At 38.4% G+C, this 19,889-nt stretch overlaps 1 non-coding gene across 1 annotated transcript; it reads left to right on the top strand.

Annotated features, from left to right (window-relative positions):
• Positions 1–4,156: 4,156 nt before the first annotated feature.
• Positions 4,157–4,258, top strand: LOC114006571 (U6 spliceosomal RNA). Its single transcript, XR_003548284.1, has one exon. It is a non-coding gene; the product is annotated as a U6 spliceosomal RNA (small nuclear RNA).
• Positions 4,259–19,889: the final 15,631 nt, after the last annotated feature.

The raw sequence follows: 19,889 nt of genomic DNA on the forward strand, positions 1-19,889 counted from the left end.
TCTCGGGATCTTGGGCACACACACACATGTGCCCAGCAAGAGTTTAAGCCACCGGGTCCAGGACTGGAACCTCAGTCAACTACATGGGAGTCCAGTGACATAGCCATTACGCAACTGCTGGTCCTGACTAATTTTCTTAAGACTGATTCAAACATCTGAACCGGTTTCTCAACCTTAGCTCTGTTGACTTTTTTGGTCAGTTCATTTATTGTTTAGAATGATGCCCTGTGCACTGTAAAGTGCTTGGCATCCTTGCGAAATTCTGCCCTAGATGCCAATAGCACCAACTGCAGTTTAGACAACTAAAAATATCTCCAGATATTGCAGAACACCTGAATAGAGGTAAAGTCACCTCTTTGAGAACCACTGGTTTAAATGAAAGAATATATTTAAAAATGAGAATTCTAAGAATGTCTTCTATCTTCAAATGTAATTCTGAATATGTATTACTTTTATTCTAATCAGTCTTTAAATGGAAGAGGAAGACACACTTTCATATACATTTCATCTGGGAATGTTTGAACACTTGCATTCAGATGAAGTAAAATATTTTTGAAAGTTTACATGGTGCTTTATATTTTTTACAGCTTGCAACTCACTTCATAACATTTTGCAGTATAGAAACTACAGTTATCCTCTTAGAAACATAAGGGCTGAATATTAGTGTCCAAGCTATCTATACTCGTAGGAAAGAAATAGCATGGGAAATAGGAATCATCTTGTAGAAGCTAATATTACTGAAGAAAATGAGACTGCCTAGCATAATCCGGTCAACTGGAGATTATAACCCATGTGTCCTGTAAGAGAAATAGGGAACTTACCATGACTAGACACATTAACATTTATAAGAGATATTTTCTACAAAACAGTCATGTTAGATCTCATTAAATACAACTACATGCTTTATAAAAATAGATTTATTATAATTAAAAAAGTTTATTTATTATTTTCAAGAGGGGTTTTCTTGCTATAGGGCATGTGCATTCACTGGAGAGATAGAGAGAGACCGAAAGCGAGAAATCACCCCCCAACCCTGGGAAGATGGCCATGCAGCAATCTCTTCTCTTTCATTCTCTTCTCAGAATTTTGACCATGCACACATATGTACCTGGCTTGAGTTTCAAGTCACCAGGCTGAGACTCAAGCCCCAGTCTGCCATGTGCAAGTTCAGCAATGTAACCACTACCATCTGTTCATACCAAAAAATTTTTAAAAAGCACTTCTTTTTAACAATAGAAACACATGCTTTGTTCCTGACTCATTGAGCTATTTTTATCAGATTCTTTTAAATGAAGAGTCCCAAATCAATCTATGGGTCATGAATACCTTGGGAACTGTCCAAGGTGGGGGAAACCCTTTTGAGAGTACATATGTTTATTTTTAACTACAAGAATAAAATATGTGGAGTATTACAAAGGAAATCATTAAAATATATTGAAATATAAGTGTCAGAATGTTTAAAAGATGTGATAGTGCTTTCTTAAAATCACATTAATAATGAGAATTATCAGCAGGACTCATTCTTATAATTAGAATAATAGTATAATTTCAAAATAGAGATGAACATATATGCTCTATGATACATGAGGGTCTTTATAACATTCTTATAAATACATATTATGAACAAACAATATATAATTTTTATTTTTTTGGCATCAAAATACACTCATACTTTAATTCTATTTGCCTACAAGCTTCTTGAAGCTCTCTTGCATATATTATCTGATAGGGGGCCAGCAGGTGGCATGGTGGTTAAGGGCACTGGACTCCTACATAGCTGACCACAGGTTGAGTCCCAAACCTGGCGGTTTGCTTTCTTACTTTCTCTCTCTTTCTCTGCCCCTCTCTAATCAAATTAAAATGAAATAAATGAATGAATAAATAAAAGCTAAATAAAATAATTCTTTTTAAAAATCTGATAGGAATATACCTATCGTTTCCATTGCTTACAAAACAAAAATTTTGCTTTTATTGAAATTTCTAGTTCCCATATTCACAAGTAAAGAAATACTAAAATATCATCAGAGGTTATGTAAAATAAAGTTATAATTTCTTCCCAAGTAAGTTCACGGCTCACCTAATCTTCCTCTTTGTTTTTTCTTTTTAAGTTGTTTTCTTTTTTTTTTTAATTTTTCCTTTGATGCACTCCTCAAAGACAGAGGGAGAAAGAGAGAGAAAGTGAGAAATTTCCCTCTGGCGGGATGACCGTGCCACAGTCCCCTCTCCACCAGTCTCCTCTCCAGATTCTGAGCACTCATACATGCACCTGGTGTGAAACTCAAACTGTTGGATTGGGTACTCGAGCTGTGCAGTTCCACAACGTGAGATCCAGCAGTCCAATCTTCATGACACCTTTTGCCTTTCTTTTTTATGTTTTTGAGATTTTTGCCATAGGGTGTGTGTACTGAAAAAATTTTTGCCAAACAAACAAAAAAACAGACACAATGAGAGGAAAAGTCAGAAGGTCAGAAGTCACCTGAGGGGAGATGGTCATGCTTCAATCCCTTCTCCTCCATTCTCTTCCTGGGATTTTGGGCGTGCATACACACATGCCTGGTGTGATTTTTAAGCCACCTTGTCTGAGACTCAAACCGCAGTGGGCCATGTGGGAGTCCAGCACCTGAACCACCACGTCACCTGCTGGTCACAGGACCCTTCCATTAAAAAAAAATAATAATAAATAAATATATTGGTAAAATCCAGCTATATAACATGTACATTAGTTCACATACTATTTCTGTGATAAGAGCACAAAATCCATTTCTACTGAATATTTTTCAAATGCGTAACACATGGTTCTTAACTAGTCACTGTGATAGACAATAGATCTCTTGAACTCATTCTTTCCCTCTAACTGAAATGTCGGTTCTTTTAATTAGTATCTCCCCGTGTCTTACCTCTGTACATGGTATCCTTGGATTACTTGGGTTCCATCAAAGAATGTATGTTTGTAAAGAACATTGCTACACTTTTTTAGAAATCATTTTTTGGAAACTACTTGCATAATGTAAAAATAATAAGAAGGAATCTACAGGTTGTTCTGAACATGTTGTTATTAACACTTAAAATGAAAGAATTGAGGGCCTGTTCTGAATAGACTGTCTGGTGCTTCGAACCATTTCCTGTTCAGCAATGGATGTGATTACTTACTTAGTTGTCATCTGTACTGTAGCCATCATACTTTGTCACAAAATCATTATTAACTTCTAAGTTTTGCAAAAGTTTGTGGTTGGGACCTGCAGGTGGTGTAGTGGTTAAGATGCTGGACTCCCTTGTAGATGACTATAGTTCAAGTCTCGAACCCAATAGCTTGAAACTCATGCCAGATGTGTGTGTATTTTTGCCCAACATCCTGAGAAGAGAAGAGAGGAGTAGGAATTGTGGCATAACCATCTCCTCTGGGAGCTGATTTCTCGTTCACTGTGTCTCTGTCTATTTTGTCTCTCTGGCAAGTACATGAACCCTCATGCAAAAATCTCTCAAAATAAGAAAAAAAAAAGAAAGAAAGAAAGAAAGAAAAGGAATATAGGGATTTTGGTCTCATTTTTCATAATTTGAACACTTACCACTATCTTTCATTTATTCAAATATGCTTCTTCAGTTGCCATTATCTTTGATTGAAATTTCATATTTGAAAAAGAAACAATCTTGCCTTTTTTATTTTTTTGAGAGTTTTTTTTTCGCTATAGGGCACGTGCGCTCTCCAGACAGAGAGAGACATAGAGACAGAAAGCGAGAAATCACGCCCCGGGGGGGATGGTCACGCCGCAATCCCTTCTCCTCCATTCTCCTCTTGGGATCTTTGGCACGGACGCACATGCGCCTGGCATGAGTTTTAAGCCACCGGGTCCAGGACTGGAACCTCAGTCAACTACATGGGAGTCCAGCGACATAGCCATTACGCTAACTGCTGGTTCCCCAATCTTGCCTTTTTTGATATCAGAATTTCCTGATTCAGCTAATTGCCTTGCAGGGTTTCTCAACCTGCTTTGTCAGGCCCTAATGTGCGTCCTCTATCTACCGTCATTGCTCTGATCTCATTTGTAGACCTGTTTTACCGAAGGTTTCCCATCTCAATATGACCCTCCCATATATCATGTTGCTCCACTCAGCATATAGATGATACTTGATTATCTAAACAGGAGATCGAGTGCTTGTGCTTACTTCAGCAGCACATAGACCAAAGGTGGAACGATAGAGAGATTAATATGGAGCCTGTGCAAGGATGACAAAAATTCATGACATGTACACTTTTTCCCTGCATGACCTACCAAGATGGAATCCTCAGCACCAGCAGCCTGAAGGATATGTTGTGTGTGCGTGTGTGCGTGTGTGTGTGCATTCCCCCAATCCTGACATGGAGAAATACAGGAGAATGGATTGCTGCATGACCACGCCCCATTGTGTGGTACTTTCTCTTTCTACCTCTTTCTCTCTTCATTTCTCTAATGAGTGTACATACCCTCTAGCAGAAAAACAAAGAAACAAAAATAGCAGCAAGGACAAAAATTTGTGCTCAACAACTTTATTTTAAAAAATAGATTTATTTAATCTACATCTCTTCATCACCATTATAGACCCTGATAGTTTCACTTTTTTTTTTTTTGGAGAGATTTTTACTAAAGGGCACGTGCGCTCACCAGACAGATAGAGAGAGACATAGAGACAGAAAGCGAGAAATCACCCCCCCCAGGGGGGATGGTCATGCTGCAATTCCTTCTCCTCCATTCTCCTCTCGGGATCTTGGGCACGCATGCACACGCGCCCGGTGTGAGTTCTAAGCCACCGGGTCTGGGACGTGAACCGCGGTTGACTATGTGGGAGTCCAGCGACATAGCCATTACGCTAACTGCTGGTTCCCAATTTTGGCTTTTTGATAGTGATGACATTTTTATTTAAACTCTTACATATAAATTGTAATAATGAGATTAGTTCCTATCACTCCTTATAGTTCAGTTTTAGACAGGTGACAAGAGCTATCAAAGGAAATGTGTAAAACTTCTAGTCCATATATGTTGAAGAGGGCTCACCCTTCCTTTGCTTTTCTCATTTCCTGCTTATTGGAAAGCACATAACACTGGTAAATCACCTTGGGCAGTGCATACAAGAACAATGTTTTAGGAAAAGAATACACAAGGAGCATTGTATCCTTATTCAATACTGTTTTTGTTTTAATTTATATTTTTATTATATTGTTTTGACCCAACCAGTGTTTGACTCTCCTTTGTGAGCAGCCAATGAAGTCTATATCCTTGTTGGGCTCTCAGTCTCTGAACCACTGTATGAGCGTTCTCCTCAACCCAGAGCCAGGTACCAGATGACTGGGAACATTTAGGGGACAAATATTGTTTAATCTCTGGCATCAGAATTTTTTCCTAACTCATTTGTGAAGTCCTAATGTGCTACCGGAGCCCATAAAAATGATTATGATTTGCAATCTAAAGGGAGATGTCAATACGTGGCCAACTCTACTCCACTCGCCGTACATAACCTACCCCAACTCCTATTCTCTCCCAGGTGTAACACTATGTGGCCCTCCATGGCAGCCCCATTGCCTCTGAAACTGTAAATAAGAAAGAAGTCTTCTTCAGCCAGATTGTGGAGTACTGTTTCAAGTGTTTCAATGGCACTTCATGGTTCCAGTCCTGGACCTGACAGCTAGGAAGACACTTTAGGGGGTTATGTGTGTTCATGTATACCTGGGTTCCCAAGAGTAGGGAGAGATGGGGACCAGCAGTTAGCGTAATGGTTATGTCACTGGACTCCCACATAGTTGACCACGGTTCGAGTCCCGGACCCAGTGGCTTAAACTCACTCTGGGTGTGTGTGCATGCGTGCCCAAGATCCCGAGAGGAGAATGGAGGAGAAGGGATTGTGGCGTGGCCATCCCCCCTGGGAGGTGATTTCTCGCTTTCTATCTCTCTGTCTGTCTGGCGAGTGCACATGCTCTATAGCAAAAACCTCTCAAAAAAAAAAAAAAAAGAGTAGGGAGAGATGGAGGAAAAGGGATTGCAGCATGACCCTGCCCCATGGGAGTGCTCTCTCAATTTCCCTCTCTCTTTTTCTGTGTCTGTTTTGTGAGCATGTGTGCTCTTTGGCAAATTAAAAAGAAAGAATGAAAAGGAGAGAGGAGGAGAGAGGAGAATAGAAGGGGAGGGGAGGGGAGGGAGGAGAAGGAAGAGGAGAGGAGAAGAGAGGAGAGGAGAGGAGAGAGGAGAGGAAAGAAGAGAAGAGGAGAGGAAAAGAGAAGAGAAGGGAAAAAGAAAAGAAAAAGAAAAAGAAGGAAAGGAAAAGTCTGTCTTTCAACTAGCCTCTTGTTGTATGTCACCCTCAAATGGTCCTTTAAATCTGAGAAAACAGTTAGATACTGGGGAATCAATGTGACTTCCTTAGACTAGTTTATGCTCTGAATCTAATTTGGATAAAAAGTAAGCTTCTATCACGTTTCAAGACTGTTTTGTGCTTTGTTTGGACAGAGATAAAATGTGCACTTCAAGATATTATATATGATGCAAGGTCAGAATTGGTATAGTTTGACAGTGAACTAAAATAGAACTCAATTTTGTATCAAAACCTGATGAATTAAAGCATGCTGGTTAGACAGGGAGATAGGCAAATGGTTGGATGAATGGATGAATGGAAAGAGGAAGGGGGAAAGAATCCCAGGATGTAGATAGAAACAAGAATAACAGGGAAGATATTTCATGGTTTCTAAACATTTATTTCACTGACTCTTGTATTAATACATTCAAAGCAAGTGAAATTCCAGAACCAAATATTGTCAACTCTATCCCCTACTGACAAATATCGGTGATGTTTTATTGTCATTGTTGTCTCTGCCATCTAGTTCGCTATGCTTTGGAGTGCTTGCTATGTTTTGCTTACTTCGAAGAGATTTTACAAAAATTATTTACTTCATCATTTCTGAAATGCAGATGTAGTGACAAGGATGAAAGCACTATTAAGAACACTATGACTATGATTGTATTGAAAATAAAATAAATTTCACTGGTGGAAAGAAGATTAAATGTGTGCATGTGAATGAAACAAATTATTCACTGGGAAGGATTCTGAAGGACAAGGAATAAATAATACAGAGCAGAGAATGTGCCCTGAGTGTGCCATTAACCACAATCATCAAGAGACGACCACGATAAAAAGGAAGACTTAAAAGCAGAAAAAAAAAATCGTATGGCCACACACGAGCCCTAGGTTTTCACTGAGCAAAACAGAACAACAAAATAATGGACTGCCTATTTAAATGAAGCAAAGAGAGACTTGACATAGCAAATTTGCTCCAGATGGCTCTGTAGATATAAACAGTGCTATTATTTGTCCAATGTCTGTGTGTCTTGGTGGGGATGTGAACACCATGACTGCCGAGGTGTCCCATTAACATTATAGGCATCGGGACCAGCAGTTAGTGTAAAGGTTATGTCACTGAACTCCCATGTGGTAGACCGCGGTTCGAGTCCTGGACCTGGTGGCTTAAACTCACACCAGGCATGTGTGCATGCGTGCCCAAAATCCCGAAAGGAGAATGGAAGAGAAGGGATTGTGGTGTGGCCATCCCCCTGGGGGGTGATTTCTCGCTTTTTTTCTCTCAATCTCTGTCTTTCTGGCGAGCACACACACCCTATAGCAAAATCCTCTCAAAAACAAACAAACAAAAAACATTATAGGCATCATCAAAAAGACTATTTCAGGGCTGGAAGTCAACCTATCTTTATGTTCACACAGTATAAATGAAACTGATATATTTTGGGAAAGGATAAGTAAAAGAATCACTAGCCTTAGAAACAAGCTGTGTCCATCAAAGGCTGAACAGTAATGAAAATGTGGTCTATATAAACAATGGATTATTACTTACCCATATAAAAAGAAGGAAACGCTGGAGACCCAGAGAGCATTATGTTAAGTGAAATAAACCAGACTCAGAAAGACCAATACTATATGATACTGGCCAAAGGATGCAAATCTACAATTATAAGTTGAGTAACTTTGGGGGATTTAATGTATATCATGACCACTATAGTTAATAAAGCTGTATTGTTTATTTAGCATTTAAAAAATGAGCATATTTTAAGTGTGCTCAGTGCTCTCTCTCTCTCTCTCTGTCTCTCTCTCACACACACACACATAGAGAAATGGTAACTATGGATGATGATGGATTGGATAATTACCTTGACTGTGGTATATAATACTTATGTACATGAAATGATCACAATGTATACCTCAATATACATTTTTAAATTTTCTATTGACTTCTTTTTTTTTTTAATTTGCTACAGGGCATGTGTGCTCCCTGGAGAAAGACACACAGAGAGAAAGCGGTAGATTAAAAGTGAGAAATCACCCTTTAAGGAAGATGGACATGCTGCAGTTCTTCTACATTCTCCTCTTGGGAGTTTGGGCATGCATACACATGAGCCCAGCATGTCTTCAAAGCTATGGGGTCTTGAACTCAAACTGCAGTCAGCCATGTGGGATCCAGCCACCTTAACCATCATGACACCAGCTAGTCCTATCACTGAAATAATTTTTAAGTAAAAAGAATGAATGTATCAAGGGCTAGATCAGGTTTTGTTGAAAATCATTGAACTATTTTCAATTATCCAGGATTCGTCTTTCCTGTGGCTCTACTCCCCATGTGTTTCAGCCAAAAGAGGGAGAACAATGCACTTAAGAGCTTGGTATGAGCCCACTCTAGAAGTGGCCTAATCATTTAGATCCAAGTGTCAATGCTTAGAACTCAGTTACAAGGCCACATTCTACGTTTCAAGAGAAAGAAGATGCCACCTAACGGAATGTGTAGAGCTCAATGAAAGCAGCTTCAGTAAAAAAGAACAGTATCTTCCAAACATATCTAACCCTATATTTTTATTTATAATTGACAATAGAGTTATTTATTTATTTATTTATTTTTGGAGAGGTTTTTGCTATAAGGCACATGCGCTTGCTAGAAAAACAGAGTCAGAGAGACAGAAAGCGAGAAAGCGAGAAATCGCCACCCCCAAAGGGGATGACCACGCCACAATCCCTTCTCCTCCATTCTCCTATTGGGATCTTGGGCATGCACAAACACACATCTGGCATGAGATTAAGCCACCAAGTCTGGAACTCAAACCTACGTCAACTACATGGGAGTCCAGCGACATAGCCATTACGTCAAGTACTGGTCCTGACAGAAGCGTTATTTAGAAGAAAAATTTTAATCTTCAATTGTATTTAATTTTATTTCATCGTTTGTTATTACTACATGGTTGCTTTTCTTAAATCATAAAAATAGTAATGATGATTTTGTTTCATCATTTGTTATTACTACATGGCTGCTTTTCTTAAATCATAAAAATAGTAATGATTCCTTTTAACACTTATACATTCAGGAACTCACTGAGATTTTAAGTTGAGGTGATAACGAACTGTGTTAAATGTTGCTATAATGTATGCAAAAAGGAAATTGAGCTTTATTATTAAAAGTTTAATGTATTTAATATGTTAAAATTATTCTTGAAATCTTTTGTCATTTTATATTTCTGTCAAATCTATCAAAGGTATTGGCTTCTTTTTTATATTAAAATATTGTAAAACCTGCCTATTTATATTAATAACAGATCTTGTATAATATTCTAATGCTATGCTACTGGATATAAAAAACACTTTAATTCATTGTGAGTTGTTCAGATATAATGTAAATAATAATATGAACTATCCATTTCATTTCATATTGAAATGAATGTGATTTTGCTTTTAATTTGCTGCTCAGGTTTATCCATTTTTATATTCATTCTACATATTTCAACTCATTTTAGCTTTTTTTAATTTTTACTTTTTTAAAGCATATTTCTTCCATGAGCAAGAGACAGAGAAAGAGAAAAAGACAGAACCTACCAAGAGGTTGTCACACCACGATTGACCCCATTCTCAGCCATTTTGGATTATAGGCACATGCATGTGTGACAGTGTGCACAGAAAGAGCTCAGAACACAAACCTGGGAACTCTCCATGTGGATTCAGAATCACAAACTACCGCATAATCTTTGTGTCACTGTGGTTGGCCCCTATTTTTCTTTTTTCTTTTTTTTAGAGACTGTTTTTTTGCTTTAGGGTACATGTGCTTCCTAGAGAGACAGACAGAAAATGAGAAATCTCCCCTCCGGAGAGGAAGGCTATGCTGCAGTCCTTTCTCCACTCTCCTCTCAAGGTTTTGGGCATGCGTGCACACAGGTCTGGCATGAGTTTCAAGTCACTGGGTCCAGGACTCAATGTGTTGAATCATATAGGAGTCCAGAGCCTCAACCACCATGCCACCTGCTGGCCCCACCCTTATTTTTTATTTTAAATATGATTTAGCAGTTTATTTTTGTGTATCTCATCTCAGCACTATATGACTTAAATTAAGTTCTGCGGCTTGTTTCTTCTTTGGACTAACCATGTTATTAGATAGTATGAATGTTTGCATTTTATTTTATTCACTTTATCTCATGACTTGCTAAATATTTTCATATTTTAGTTTAATATTTTGATACAAAAGTCTATATTTAATCCGAATGTATTTATACTTTTAAAATATTAATGATTTTCTTCACTTTTATATGGATCTTCATTTTCATTTTGTAAAAGAAAATAATGTGATTTCCTGCGTACTGAGGAATTTTCTGTACTTCCTGACCTTTTTATTCAGTCTCTAACTTCCTACACCAAATCAATTTACTTGGACGAGTGAGCTATTCTATTGTATGTAACATTTTTCAACAATAGTCCTCCCCCCGATACAATGACTAATTTTTTCTATATTTGCACTATTATTTTAGATTTAACATTGTCCATTAATACATTTAAATTTCACACTAGTTTTCATTTATTTCAAGTTTCACTCTTTCAGTTAAGAGCTTTTATTTAATTCTGAGTCAATTGGATTGATTCATGTATTTCTTTTCTTACTGACGTAGTATTAATTTAATTCTCTCCAAACACCAGGGAATGTTTGGTGAATGTCTTGATGCAGCTGGCTAACGGCAGAGCCAGCATTTGCTCCTGGCTACCAGGTTCTAGAGGCTTGTCCATCAGTGCCGCACTGACTTGTCAGGTAAACTGACGAGGTACCCCAGGGGCTTTGTGGTCTTCACGCATAAACAACAAATTGTATGTATATAAAATTTTTGATTACAAAGATTTTCTCTCAGTAAGTACATTTGCTAGTGTAGAGTTCATGTTTAAATGAACTTGGGTTTTTTTTTTTAATTATTTTAAGAAAGCCATAGAAAATAAAATTCTCTTTGTTTTTCAGGGGAAAATAGCAATAATGTCTCAGCATGTAACTTCTCACATTTTTGTTTACGTGTACTAGTTATTTTAGCACACACTTTAATAATTTCTTTTTGGAGAAGTTTTTGCTACAGGGTGCGTGCACTTGCCAGACAGACAGAGAGAGACAGAGAGACAAAAAGCGAGAAATCACCCCCCAGGGGGGAATGGTCACGCCGCAATCCCTTCTCCTCCATTCTCCTCTCGGGATCTTGGGCACGCACGCACATGCGCCTGGCATGAGTTTTAAGCCACCAGGTCTGGGACTTGAACTGTGGTCGACTACATGGGAGTCCAGAGACATAGCCATCATGCTAACTGTTGGTGGAAACACACGTTAATAATTTTAAAAGCTTTTTCTTTCTTTGCCATACTTTAATAATTTTAAAAGCTTTTTCTTTCTTTGCCTGAGAGCACATAGCCTTATCAGAGGGGGAGAGAAAGAGGAAGAGTGAGAGCACAGGCATGCGCACACCTGTTCTTCTACTGAGAAGTGGTCTTTTCTTTCCATTCCTCCATCCCATCAACTGGGTTTGGGATTTGAACCGAGGTGGGGCCATTTGGGATCTGGCTCCTAGTACACAGGACTTCACCACTGAACTACAGGCTGGCTCTTTAAAATCTTGTCATTTCTTTTTCTTTACGTAGATGGTGGGGATGAAATGGCTCTTTTACTGTACTGTCATGTGGATGTGTCAGCTTCCCTACAGAAGACCACATTTAGAGAACCCTTATCTCTAGCATGCTATGCTAGTGCACGAATCTGATTGTCTTCTGTTAGACTGCCTGGATTTCTGGAGGCTGAGATATGGAAAGTTCGGTGTCAGATATAAAGTATCACAATCCTGTTTCTCTGACTCCCCACATGGACTACTTTCAAAAAGACTGGATGTGGTATATTTTTTTTTATTTTCTTAAAAAAAAAAAGGAAGTCCAAAATTCAATGCTGTTCTATTATAATTTCTGTCATGATTGATATATGATTTGGGACAATCAATCTAAGTAGATGATGATAAGAAAATGGCAGAATTTTGATGTAGAATATAGGCTCACATATTTGTAGGGCCACTTTTACTTTTTATAGATTTCCCTGAATTGTAGAGGTTCTGACATTAGACAGTTAGAGATTACAGTTAACTCCATATAAACATATACAGGGGGATATTAGTTTCTGGAAAAAGGGAATTAGAGTTTGAGTTTATTTTGGTGCAAAAGTTTTTTGAAATCCATAAATACATAGTTTTCCTATGACATACATTTACTATGAACTTAGTGAAGTTCACATATATACATATACACACAAGCATACATGCACATACAAATATATACATATACACACATAAATGTATGCACACATATGTATATGCACTCACTGCATTGTTTCTATCCTGAAGGCAAAGCCTCTGATGCGCAGTACCCCAGCATCCTCCTAGTTCATCTCCACCAGCAGGGCACTCAGAAGAGGGCTGGTCCTCGTCCTCCCTCCCACAGATGCCTCACCTCTTCACACACAAAAAACACTAGCCATGCCAGTCACCAGTCATTGCTGGATTCTCATTCTGGATTATTCTCATGTAGCATTATTTTCTTTAGCTTTTGGTGCTTTTCTAATCTTTGCACTGTTCCCCTGTTGCCATGTGTATTTTTCGTAGAGAGAGAGAGATCCTTGGTATAGAATGCATGCGCTCACCAGAGAGACAGAAAGTGAGAATTCACCCCCCGGCAGGTGGCCATGCCACAGTTCCTTCTTCTCCATTCTCCTGTTGGGATTTTGGGCATGTATGCACATGTGCCTGCCATGACTTTTAAGCCATCAGGTCTAGGACTAGAACTGCTGTAGGCTATGTGGGAGTCCAGCAACATAACCATCACACCACCTGCTATTTCCCACCATGTGTATTTTCACAAGTCAGCAATGCCACTCAAATGACTTGAGGAATATTTTTCAGATTGTGTGGAATTTGAGATTATGTCTTGCTAGACAGTTTATGCTAACAGCTTCAGATCCTGGCACGTTCCACTGGTGCCATACAGGAAGTGTCTCCTGTCTATGGGTAGGAATTGAAGGCAATTCCTGCTTGGAATTATTTGCTATTTAAGTAACACGTTTGCCCTTGTGCCAGCTGATATCTGCCTATACCAAAGCATTAGAATATTTCCACAATATATGCATGGCTTTGCCCATATTCACTTCACACAACAAAAAATGTGTTAGTACATGAATCAGGCCCATTTAATCCTGAAGAACCACCTCAGCAATTTATGCAGTCATGTTCATGGATGTTCAGATGCTGCTGCTGCTTAGTTTTCTGCATTAGAGAATACATGAATTCCACAGGATGGCATGCTCTTGACTATTAAGTTTTCCTTTAAAAAAAAATTTTTTTTTAAATGTGGCTATGATTTTCTAGCAAAGATTTTTTTCTGTGCCTTTACTAACTAATTCTGTCTCACACACACACACACACACACACACACACACACATATACATATATATATATATATATATTTGTATAAACACATATACACATAAATAAAAATAAGTATAATATGTCTGTCTTAGACACTTTAGAAATGTATACATTAATAGATATTATCTGGTCTCCAGGGATGATTTTCTGAGTATTAACAAGATAGTGTTAATCTGATACAAGGAGAAAGAGCGATAAAAATCCAACAGAAGGACCCAGGGAAGTTTATTCTTTGAGATGGTCCCTGAGTTTGCTCTGGTAGATGAGTTGAATTTGGACATATGTCAGTTTCAAATAAGGCATTTCAGGTCAATAGGGAGTTGATAACAATGGGAGTTATTTATTTGATATATCTCACATTTTATCTTCTTCCCATATTTATTATTTATCTCACTGGAAACACATATCTAAAATATACTATAAATTAAAGTTCTTAAGATATTTTTAAATTGTTTATTTTTCCTTTGTTTAGTTTTAAAAATCCTTTCATTCCCCAGAGGAGGAATTTTACCAGTTGATGTTCTCAGTAATTCCTATATTCCTTGAGACCAGAAAAATGAAATTCTCATAGCAATTAGCCTCAAAAACATAACAATTTCATAATCAGCTGGTTTATCCCAAATGGTAAATTGCTATCCCTCTCTTCTATTTATTCATGAAGACTGATGTGTGCTCTGGGTTTCCTTATTGTTATTGTTGATGTTATTTTCACCATCCAAAAAATTATGTGTAGGCAATTATTTGAGAATATGCTGTGTCATTTTATCATCAGTCTGCATTTATATCATGCTTGAAATACAAATGTCAATAATTTTATGTGACATTTTCCTAGTGACAATTTAAGGGTTAATTACGATAATGAATGTAACCAGATTCAATGTATTCTCAGAGTAATATTAAAACATCATTAAGTCACTATTAAAACCCATCTTTACAAATTACTTTTAGGGAGAAATAAACGTGCTAGTGATCAAACTTAAGGGGAAACAAGACTGTCTCCGTTGTAAGCAGTTCTTAGAAGACAAATGTGAAACACACACACACACACACACACTTTGTTCTCCTGGGACTTTAAGTAATTCAATCAAATATTTCAGAAGCCACAAGTGTGTTAAAAAAAAATAAAAGAAACTAATTCATGGTAGAAGCCAGACTAATCAAGGAAAACTGTGCCTACAACATATGTTGTTTTCACTGTAGAAAAATCCAAATGGGACTTCATGATGTCTGAGACTGAAATTAATTTTATAGGCATTAACATTTGTGGGTGTTTCACACTTTCAAGTACAGAACATTTCCCTTGATGGTAAAACAAAGTGTGGGTATCAGGAGAGTCGTAAATTGAAACTCAGAGCTCCTTACAGTCGAGTTTACATCACTCCTGGTTTGATTATTCTCACGTAGTTCAGACATTTCTTCCCTAGCATCAAAATCTGTTAGTTAAAACAATGATTGATATTTGTTTAGACTAAATGAGGCTGAATAGATTTCAACCATTTATTTAACCTCAAGAAGTATGTTGCTAGCAGAACTATAAATATTTGCTCTCTATCTTCAAAATAAGAACAGTCTCAACATAGTCACAAAACTCTCAACTTAGTATGTGTTATAAAGCTTGCAGGGGCCTGCAGGTGGAGTGTTGGTTAGGGCACTGGATTCCCACATGGCTGACCATGGTTCAATTCTCACACCTGGCAACTTGAAAACCACACTGAGCACATGTGACACCTGCTCAGGATCCTGAGAGGAGAATGGAGGAGAAGGGATTGTGCCAAGGTTATTCCTTCTAGGGGGTGATTTCTCACTTTCTCTCCCTCTGTCTCTGTCTCTCTGCCTCTCTCCAGTGAGCAAGAACCAAATAATAATAAAAATAAAAGTGTTATATACTTCACATTTAGTTGTGGAAATCATAATAGTCTTTGTTATATCATAATAAACTTATTTTATTCTACTGAAATTTCAAAACTATGGATTGCAATAAAAATTATGAGCACTAGCATAAACCACTTGCCTAAACAATAATCTCATAAATATATAGGTTTTTGCGATAGGGTGCATGCGCTCACCAGAAAGAGAGAGACAGAGAGACAGAGAGACAGAAAGTGAGAAATCACCCCCCAGGGGGGATGGTCACGCCGCAATCCCTTCTCCTCCATTCTCCTCTCGGAATCTTGGGCACACATGCACACGTGCCTGGTGTGAGTTTAAGCCACTGGATCTGGGACTTGAACTGTGGTCGTCGACTACATGGGAGTCTAGCGACACAGCCATTATGAAATATGCTGGTCCCCAATAATCTTTTTTTTTTTTTTGAGAGATTTTCACTGTAGGGCGCATGCACTCGCCAGACAGGCAGAGAGAGACATAGAGACAGAAAGTGAGAAATCACCCCCCAGGGGGGATGGTCACGCCGCAATCCCTTCTCCTCCATTCTCCTCTCAGGATCTTGGGCACAAACGCACACGCGCCTGGCGTGAGTTTTAAGCCACCGGGTCCGGGACACGAACCGTGGTCGACTACGTGGGAGTCCAGCGACATAGCCATTACGCTAACTGCTGGTTCCCATGTCCCCAATAATCTTATATTTGATTAGATAACATTTATGGGTTTTGTTATCTGAGAATTCTAATAACATAATGCATCTCCAGTTATTAGCACATACACCATTCCAACTTGATGTTTGTTTAATGTTTTCTTTTAAAACAAGATACTATTCTGATCTGTTAATGTGTATTTCTCTGATGCTATACGGTCACAAAATTATTTTCTATTACTAAAGCTTCCTTTCCTGGTTAGCATATACAGATGCATAGCAATCACCAAATATGTAAGGGCAGAACAGTGTCCTTAGTGGAGCTGATATCAGTACTTATCAGGTGTCTGCTAGCTACCTATGAACCTGGGCCATCCATCTTATTTTTAACACCTTATTTTATTGATTTCTTTTTGCCTTAGTTTGGCTTTCTGTTTAACTTATTTTGATTTCTTTTGTTAAGATTCTAATTTGCATTAAGATTTTACACATACTTAAAGACTTATACATTCTGTTAATAATATGCAGTTTAGCCTATAAATATTGGTGGATGGTCTTGGTCCATGACAAGATGGTTAAAGAACTGGATTCCATATGGCCAGTATGAGGTCTCAGTCTCAAAACCAGGGGTTTGATAAACACTCTGGGCACTTATGCATGCATGCCTAAAATTCTGAAAGGAGGGAGAAATGGAGAGGAGCTTACAGCATTACCATTTCGTATGGGGTACACCATCTCACTTTTCTTCTCTCTCTATCTCTCTTTCTCTCTCTTTCTTTCCGGTGAGCACTGTAGTCTTTTTTTTTTGAAGTTTTTTTTTCTTTTTTTTTTTTGCTATAGGGGGCGTGCACTTGCCAGACAGACAGAGACAGAGAGAAAGCGAGAAATCAACCCCCCACCAGGGGGATGGCCACGCCACAATACTTTCTCCTCCATTCTCCTCTTGGGATCTTGGGCATGCACGCACACACGCCTGACATGAGTTTAAGCTGCTGGGTCCAGGACTCGAACCACGGTTGACTATGTGGGAGTCCAGCGACATAGCCATTATGCTAACTGCTGGTCCTGAGCACCGTGGTCTTTGGTTAATTAAAAAACAAATGGAAAGGGGACCAGCAGTTAGGGTAATGGCTACGTCTCTGGACTCCCATGTAGTCGACCGTAGTTCGCGTCCCAGACCCGGTGGCTTAAAACTCATGCTGGGCGCATGTGCATGCTTGCCCAAGATCCCGAGAGGAGAAGGGATTGTGGCGTGGCCATCCCCCCTTGGGGGTGATTTCTCGCTTTCTGTCTCTCTGTCTCTCTCTGTCTGTCTGCTGAGCGCACGCACCCTATCGATAAAACCTCTCCAAAAAAAAAAAAAAGAAAGTCTAAGAAAAGCAAATGGAAAGGAGCTATCACTTCTATCCTGCATGAGATGAATGATCCAGCTTGTTGGTTCCATTTTTTTCCCCCAGTATGTCTATTTTTGTGACACATTATACTCCTCTTCTGTTTTTCCGTACTGTTGTTTTTGTGTATGGTATTCAAGTTTTGTTTAGAATTAATCACATATTTACCATCTTTTTACTTATTGTTTCTTCTATATCTTAGAATTTCATACCTGAAGAAGAGTAGTTTGTAATGTTTGATTTGGCTCAATTTTGGGAAAATGGCCTATTTTTCCTAATTTTACTTATATAATTTATATGAAATGCAGACAACTTAGAACTAAGGCACACATGCATAATACGATTAAAACTGGAAAACAAGTCCCATCAGAAGTAAGATAATAATAGTTAATATAGTTTGAGGAAGAAAATGGCCCAATAAAACAAAATAGACTCTAGAAACAGATTCACAATTTACAGTAACTTCTTTATAGCATAGTCACCACTCCAGTTGATTGGGGGAAAAGATACATTTTTAAATAAATAGTTCTGAGTTATTCGGTTATCCTTACCATTTGAGGTGAATTATATAGGTACGTTTGAAAATAAAATCTTTGAGATGAAATTGAAGACAAATATATTTAAATATTTGAGGCAAATACATTTAAATTTATTTGATTAGTTTTATTGCTGGTGTAAAGATTTTTACAACCATAGAGGCATAAAACAACAGAAATTTGGGACCAGAAGATGACATTATAGTTGTATCACTAGATTCCCACGTAGTTGACTACAGTTTGAGTTCCAGACCTAAAGGTTTTAAACTCACACAAGGCGTGCATGTGTGTGCACCCAAAGTCCCAAGAGGAGAATGGAGGAGAAGGTTGGATTGCAGCATGGCCATCCCCCCGAGGAGGGGGGTGATTTCTCCTTTTCTGCCTCTCTTGTCACACATCCTACAGCAAAAAAACTCTTAAAGAAAAATACACACACACACACTCAAATTGAAATTTAAAATGAAAAGTTTGTCTCCCTCTCCTCCCTCTCCCCCCTCCAAAAACACCCTACAAATTTGTTATCCCACAACTTGGAAGATAGGAAGCTTAAAATTAGGTTGTGGCCAAGACTACATCTGGGGAATGATCTATTTCTTTGCATTTTACAGTTTCTAAAAGCCTCTTGTCCTCTTTCATTGTTCTCCATCTTCAATTGCTTTCTTTCTGTGTTCTCTGGATTTCTTTAGATAAGGGCATTTATGATTACATAGTGTCTATCGGATGATCCAGGACAACCTCCTTATCTCAAGATCCTTATCTTAAGCACATCTGCACATTCCCGTTTTCCCCAAAAGGTAACATATTCATAGCTTCTAGAAATGAGAGTGTGGATATCTTTGGTGACTCCTCGTGGTCTCCAAAGGTCTACGTCCCTTTGCATGTCAAAATCACTCCCATCATCCCAACATTCGCTAAAGTCTGAACTCATTACAGCATCACTCGACCCAATACTTCATTTCATTTTCATCAGTCTCTAATCTTCTGTAAATCAGATATGAGTTAGAATCTGGTATGATTGAGCTTGGAGTAAATTTACGGCCTTGAAACTAGAAAGTAAGTCGTCTTCTTCCACACTACAATTTTGTGACAGGCATATTATACATTCCCCTCCTTTTTTTTTTTTTTTCTTTTTTTGTGGAGAGGTTTTTGCTATAGGGCGTGTGCGCTTGCCAGATAGAGAGAGACAGAGAGACAGAAAGCGAGAAATCAGCCCCCAGCGGGGATGGCCACGCAGTAATCCCTTCTCCTCCATTCTCCTCTCGGGATCTTGGGCACACACGCACACACTCCCAGCGTGAGTTTAAGCCACTGGGTCCAGGAATCGAACCGCTGTCAACTACGTGGGAGTCCAGCGACATAGCCATTACGCTAACTACTGGTCCCTTATACATTCCCTTTTTAAAATAAAAGGAATTACAATAGGATGGAAAAAGTTACTTATTATGATTCGGATCATTGTTTGTCCCCCAAAGTTTCATATTTTGAAATTTGATCTTAGTGGGTGGTGATTGGATGTTCCCCAGAATTTATGTACTGTAGGATATGGATTATATGTTAAAGGTGTTAAGTGAAAATTTAATTCCTTCATGGAATCCCTCGGTGGAGCCTTTGGGATGAAGACATCATGAGGATAGGGTCTCTATGATTGAG

The sequence above is a fragment of the Tupaia chinensis genome, unplaced genomic scaffold (assembly GCF_000334495.1).
Source record: "Tupaia chinensis unplaced genomic scaffold, TupChi_1.0 Scaffold148940_1, whole genome shotgun sequence".
Lineage (NCBI taxonomy): Eukaryota > Metazoa > Chordata > Mammalia > Scandentia > Tupaiidae > Tupaia > Tupaia belangeri.